The following is a 6,000-nucleotide window of genomic DNA, read 5'->3' as shown; positions in this document are numbered from 1 at the left end:
ATAAATTATAATCTGCAAGATATGAAAACAGCTTCATCTCTTTCAACCCATTTTTTTACTATTTCTCTTGCAAAATAAGCAGATATATGCTTTAATTTCAGGCAAACACTCTAGCCAGTGGGGTTTTGTTGTTTTTCAAAATTAGAAAAATTGGTTCCTTTGCTGAGTGGATTCCTGTGATCTAAAGCTGCAGTGCCTGTTATCAGTATGCAGCTGCTTGCTTTAAATCACTAACTTCTGAAACACTTTCTCAAGCATTCCTGAAATAGAATATTTCATGCGGAAATAAATGAATTTATGACACCCTTTTAATTATTTTACTTCAGTAAAAAGATTAAAATCTAAATCTCTCTCGCTCCACATCCATGTTGCAACTTAGAGAATATAAAAGAGATTTATCACTTTCAAATTCTAAATACAGAACAAAGTCTATTTTTTTCCTTTCCTCCACACAATTTGAAAGCCCTCAAACTCCCCCACCCACCTACTCTACATATGAGATGAATATTGTCAAGTACAAATTAACAATTGCTTCCGAGTGTAGATCCCAGGCTCAATTCAAAGCCTTCAGAGCATTTCCCAACACAAGGGATCAGGCATCTCAGGGGAATAAAAAGGCTCTGAATCGGAAATTATGGGCCATATCTAATTGTGTCATATATATAGTTATATATATTTATATAAATATATAAATATATATAACTATATATATGACTATATAGTCATATATATGACTATATATATGACTATATATAGTCATATATATATAACTATATATATGACTATATGTATGACTATATATATTTATATAAATATATATTTATATATTTATATATTTACATATTTATATATATATATATACATATAGTAGAAAATTTAGTATCATTTAGCAACAGGATGGCCTGATGTATTTTTGGAGGGGAGGGTGTGCTTGTCTTCATGGGTTGTTTCAGATGCAGTTTGGTGAGAAAGCAGACATCAAGATTTGAGTTAATATGGTCTTGCAGTGCCATTTATTCCCAGGGAACACAGTAAGCCTCCTGCCCTGCTCCTAAAGAAGCTGTTCCCCGGGAATACATCAGGGAACAAGGGCTTATATGTATCCTAGGCTACAGCTGGTGAATGCCATGCCACTCACTGCAGGGCCATGAAAACCTTGATTGCAGTTTGGATCGCTGTAATTAGCACTTTGTATTTGCACTGTGCATTTTAAATCAGGTGCACATTAATACATCAGTTATCAAGAATGAGCAGCACAGAGCATCACAATTTTTATAAAGACTTATTCAAAGCTAGATGATTTTTAATGTGTGTGATTAGTTGCAACCAAAATTACAGTAATAAATAAAATTATATACGAAACAGAATAGGAGGCTTCTACATAAGAATGAGACAAATGGTACAACAAATGCCAAATTGATTTCTAATGCTGGTTCAAATAAAATGTTTAGAGGGATTGCTTATGCTTTGATGTCAGTACTGAAAAATGTGAAGATTTTGTTTATTAAAAATATTTTAAAGCTAATAAACTCTGTTAATGTAGACCATACAAGTATTTGTAAATGCCTTAAAGAGGCACTAAACACTAAAATTAGGAGTTTGTTTTATGCAGTGTAGTGATGTAATTCACAGCAACAGAGGAATCCCAAATGTTATGGAGAGTTTGTCTCAAAGTCCCCCTTTGCTCAAAATTTTCAGCTCCCAAATAGTGGCTCTGTTCTCTGAAAATCATTGTTTGAGTTTGGACTTCTACATTGCCAGTTTTTGCAAAAGGATTCTTGAAATTGTGGGGAAATATGCTTTCAGGCAGCTCACAAATTGGGACTATTCTTATGTATCAAAATTTTGGTATTTGCAGGACTGCTCCTTTTGCTGAGAAGCCACAGATCAACAGATTCTAGACATTAAGCACAAGAGGTAACTTGGACAAAAAAATGCACCAGTTCCATGCTGGTTTTGTATTCTTGAGGATATTTTTCAAAGCAGATACTTTTTTTTTCCAAAATATTTGCTTTGATTTATTTGTATTTCTCATTCTTTAAAAAGCTGCTAAAACATTCTCAAGCAGCTGGCTGAGGTGACTTTACACTAGAAAGGAACTGAAGCACCCTTGAATCCAATCTTCATGAGCACTGCACTTCTCTAGAGCAATTTATCCCAAAGTCTTCTGTAGGGTTTGATCAACTGTTTTCTGTTTTCCCTGGCTCTGCTCCACACCTTGCAGTAATTCCTGTCACCAGCTCTCTCAGTGGCTTCACCTGGGATAGATTTTCTGCTCAGTTTCAAATTTTTCCTATGTCTCTCAGGCATTCTGGGTTTCCTAATGGCACTAGTGTGCCCCCCAGCTGATAGGGAAAAGGGTTTCTGTTCTCTGCAGTTTATATTTGATGTTTATTCACCTGTTTCTCCTTTGTTGCATATATGTTTCAGCACATTTCACCACCTGCTTCCCTCTGGAGCACAGCCAGATGCCACCTCACCTTTCCAGCCTGCAAAGGGAAGGGAATGAGCTTTGGGGTGAAGGTGCTGTCCCAAAGGTCAGGGACCCTTTTTTCCTTCCTGTATTTTTTCTAGGCTGCTTTTGTTTTCATTTTTAGGGAAGGCCAAACCCTTGAGAAGTTTACTCTCAGATGTCACCTGTGCATTTCTCATTAATAAAAATGAATTTATTCCTCTGCCCTGAGGTAACCAGTAACAAATATGAGGTAGTCCATAACAAATGCGTGTCTCAGAGCATGACTTGACTGTGTAATTTCACTTGCAGCACTAGACGGGATGTTAGTCTGTCACTAGAACCCTGCCAGATTGCCACAGTGAGGATCTGACTGCTAATTTTCTCTCCCAATGGTATGTACTATTTTGCAAAGAAGTTTTCTTTAATAAAAATTCCATTAACATTGTTCTGTTTCGTTCCCATGACCAAAAAAGACTTAATTTACTTTATCTAAAAATGGTTTTTCAAATGCACTTATTCTGACACTTCCTCGTTCTGGTGATGAGAAAATCTCTGAATAACATGAGAAGAATAAAAATGCACTGCCCTTTTTTTATTCAGTAAGTAACATATTGTAAAAGATACTTACCAGTTTCACCAGAACTGTTTTTGTGACAGCATTTGTGGCTTTCCTGATAGCAGGGCTGTTAGACAGCTATTTTGTCTGACTCAAGAGTTGCTGACATATCTTATTTGGTAACTGATGCAGCTGCTCAGCCAGTTTAAAATGCTCAGCACCAGGTCCTTAGACCATGTGAAAAGCCCCAGCTCCATTAACTTCGCTGGAGAAGTGTCTATTTATATCAGCTGGCACAGTGGGAGATGCAGCTAATGTCCAAGGAGGGAAGGGGATAGGAAATGCTGGATGGGCAGCACTGACAGATCATTTCAGACAACAGAAGAGGAGCAAAATTAAATTCCCATCCCTTTTTTCAATACTGCTATTAAATGCTGATTCACTAACTAATGCCACAAATCTTTTTCCTCCTACAAGCAGCAGGCTTGCATCACAATTTATAATGTGTTAACAAGTTCTGAGGGGCCTTCCAAGGAAGGTCCTAGAGTAATTCTCAGATATTTGCAACAAAATTACACCAAAGATCCTCAGGTATTTATCCTGGATGTTAAAAAGTCAAAATGCTGTTGTCAATGGTCACAAAACAGCTTGTATGAGAATTCCTGGGAAGCCTGTGCACCTGCTGAAGAGGATTGGATAGGCTTCTGTGCTGTGGCCACTTTGAGTTCTGGTTCAAGACAATAAAACCCCAGGGTGCCCCAGAGATTCAGCAATTCCTGCCAGCAATTTCCAGCTGCTGACTTGGTGGATGACAACATCCCTAATTCTCAGCAACAAGCCTTTGCTTGCTGTCTGAGCCCACTGGTTCAGAGGAGTCAGATTTGGTTTTGCTTTTAGCAGGCACCATTCTCTGTTTCCTCCCCCAAGCAGCAAAGAACATGCTGCTGGTTAGAAAATGAAGGGTTTATTTCCCCCTCTCTACAGATCTGATAATTTCTACAAGGTACACTTACCCTTTATCATTCCTGGCACTCTGATGAGCTCCCCCCATGGTTTTTTGGCAGTCCAAGCTGCCCTCTCACTACAATGGAAGGATGAAGGCAAGGCTGGAGCATCTGTGCCTACAGCTGAATGCCCTTGCAGCTTCAAGCAGAGGAGGAATCCCAGGCTGCCTGAGCTTGCTCCTACTTTAGAAACCCATGGGATACATTCAGTCCTCTCCCTCATCTCATATGGGTCAGATTTATGAAGAATTAGTGGTTTTTCAGCCTTGCAAGTAGTCAATTTCAAGGTCTCCAGCACTCAGCACTGTTTTATTAATGAAAATCTAAATGGTAGAAAACTGCTAATTAGGAGATCTTAACACCCTTCAACTCAATCTTCAGATCTGTTGTAGGTTGTGTATGAAGGACTATTGTTTCATGCCATTATATATAAATGAGGAGTATGCTATTAGTGACAATGAACTCTTTGTGGTTTATGGTTTACTGAAGAATATTTTTTAAAAGAAGACTTTGTGCTCTCAGGGCAATTTATGTTGGAACAAGAGTGTCTATAAACTGCAGGTGTCTCATTAAATTCTGCTGGTGATTAGAAGAAGCAGCCATGTGCAGAGATCTTCATCAGGGGCTGTGTGATTTGTGTTGTCATGCTCAGTTTTCCCCTAATAGCCGCACATTACTTAGCATTGATGCTCAGCTGCTGTGAGCAGAGCTCTGCAAAAATAGTTGATTTCCATTCAGAAGCAAATGGCACCGAGCCAGCTATTGATTTATAGACTGACACATTCCCCTTTAAAATGGCTGTAAGAACATTGGCTACTTACCTGTTACCTTTTTCTAGAAGTGTGTTAAAAATAATTTTCCACTCGATAGACGGAAACACAGCGTGTGATATTTATACTGGTCATTTTTATAGAGAGCTCTGAAAAGGGCTGCTTAATACAATTGCACTGGAGAGAGAGAGAAGGGCTGAGAAAGTTTGTCAGTATTCCCAGTTCTGGTTAAATGGTTTGGCCTGGAGGCAAGATGGATACATGCCCATTTCTTCCCAGCATGGACATGTGTTTGAAAACAGAAACTTGGCATAATGTTTTTAAAAAAACCAACACTAAACACAAAACAACAACCCTTTTGTATCTGCAACATATACTGCTTCTTTAGGGGGAAAAGGCAATACTATTCAAGCTCATAACTGCAGGGATACATTTTTTAGAATTGTGTTATGTCTTATTCATCTGAACAGCTAAAGAAAATTTATTTTCATATTCCTACAGAACTGATTTTATAATTCTCTGGTAGAAATATGACAGCTACTTTTAAAATTTTTTGTACCTCCAGTGCTTGGCTGGTCTTTTTTTTTTGTTCATAATCTTGCAATTGTGCTTGGGATAAAGGAGCAGTAATGGCTTTTTCTCAGGACTGAGGGTCTGCTTGGGAGAGAGAATCTAAGCCATATAATAGAATACACCAAAGTATTTGTCATGATTCTGATTTTTCCTCGTGTTCAGGTCTTGCAGTGGGCACAGATTACGATGATATCAATTTGCAGCTCTGAAGGGCCAGAGAAGCCCAAACATGAATGCCAATTCAGGCATTGTTTATTACCCTGGTCCTGTCCAGCCCCTGGCACAGTGAGCCCCTTATCCACTTGGCCTGGGACAGATACCAAAATATTTAAACCATGATCATATTTTCCTCGAAGTTCAGATGGAGATTGTTTTGGGATCCAAGAATTTTGCAGAGGATTCATCCTATTAGCAATGCAACTCTGCTGTTCCTTGGCATTCACAAAGCCCTTGTTCTTCCCATTCCTCAGCTTCCTCAGCTAGCTTGTGTTGGCTTTGGCTAGGCCAGGGTGTGAAATCTGTTCTTCAACTGAGAGCAGAAGATGCCTGTAAACTGGAAGGGCCACCTGTTAGATGGAGACCAAATACAGGCTTTTGGTTTCTTCACATGAATTAGAGACACAGTCAAAAGAAAAATTTAGG

Source organism: Melospiza georgiana, chromosome 1 (assembly GCF_028018845.1).
Source record: "Melospiza georgiana isolate bMelGeo1 chromosome 1, bMelGeo1.pri, whole genome shotgun sequence".
Classification (NCBI taxonomy): Eukaryota; Metazoa; Chordata; class Aves; order Passeriformes; family Passerellidae; genus Melospiza; species Melospiza georgiana.
This window is presented reverse-complemented; position numbering follows the sequence as displayed.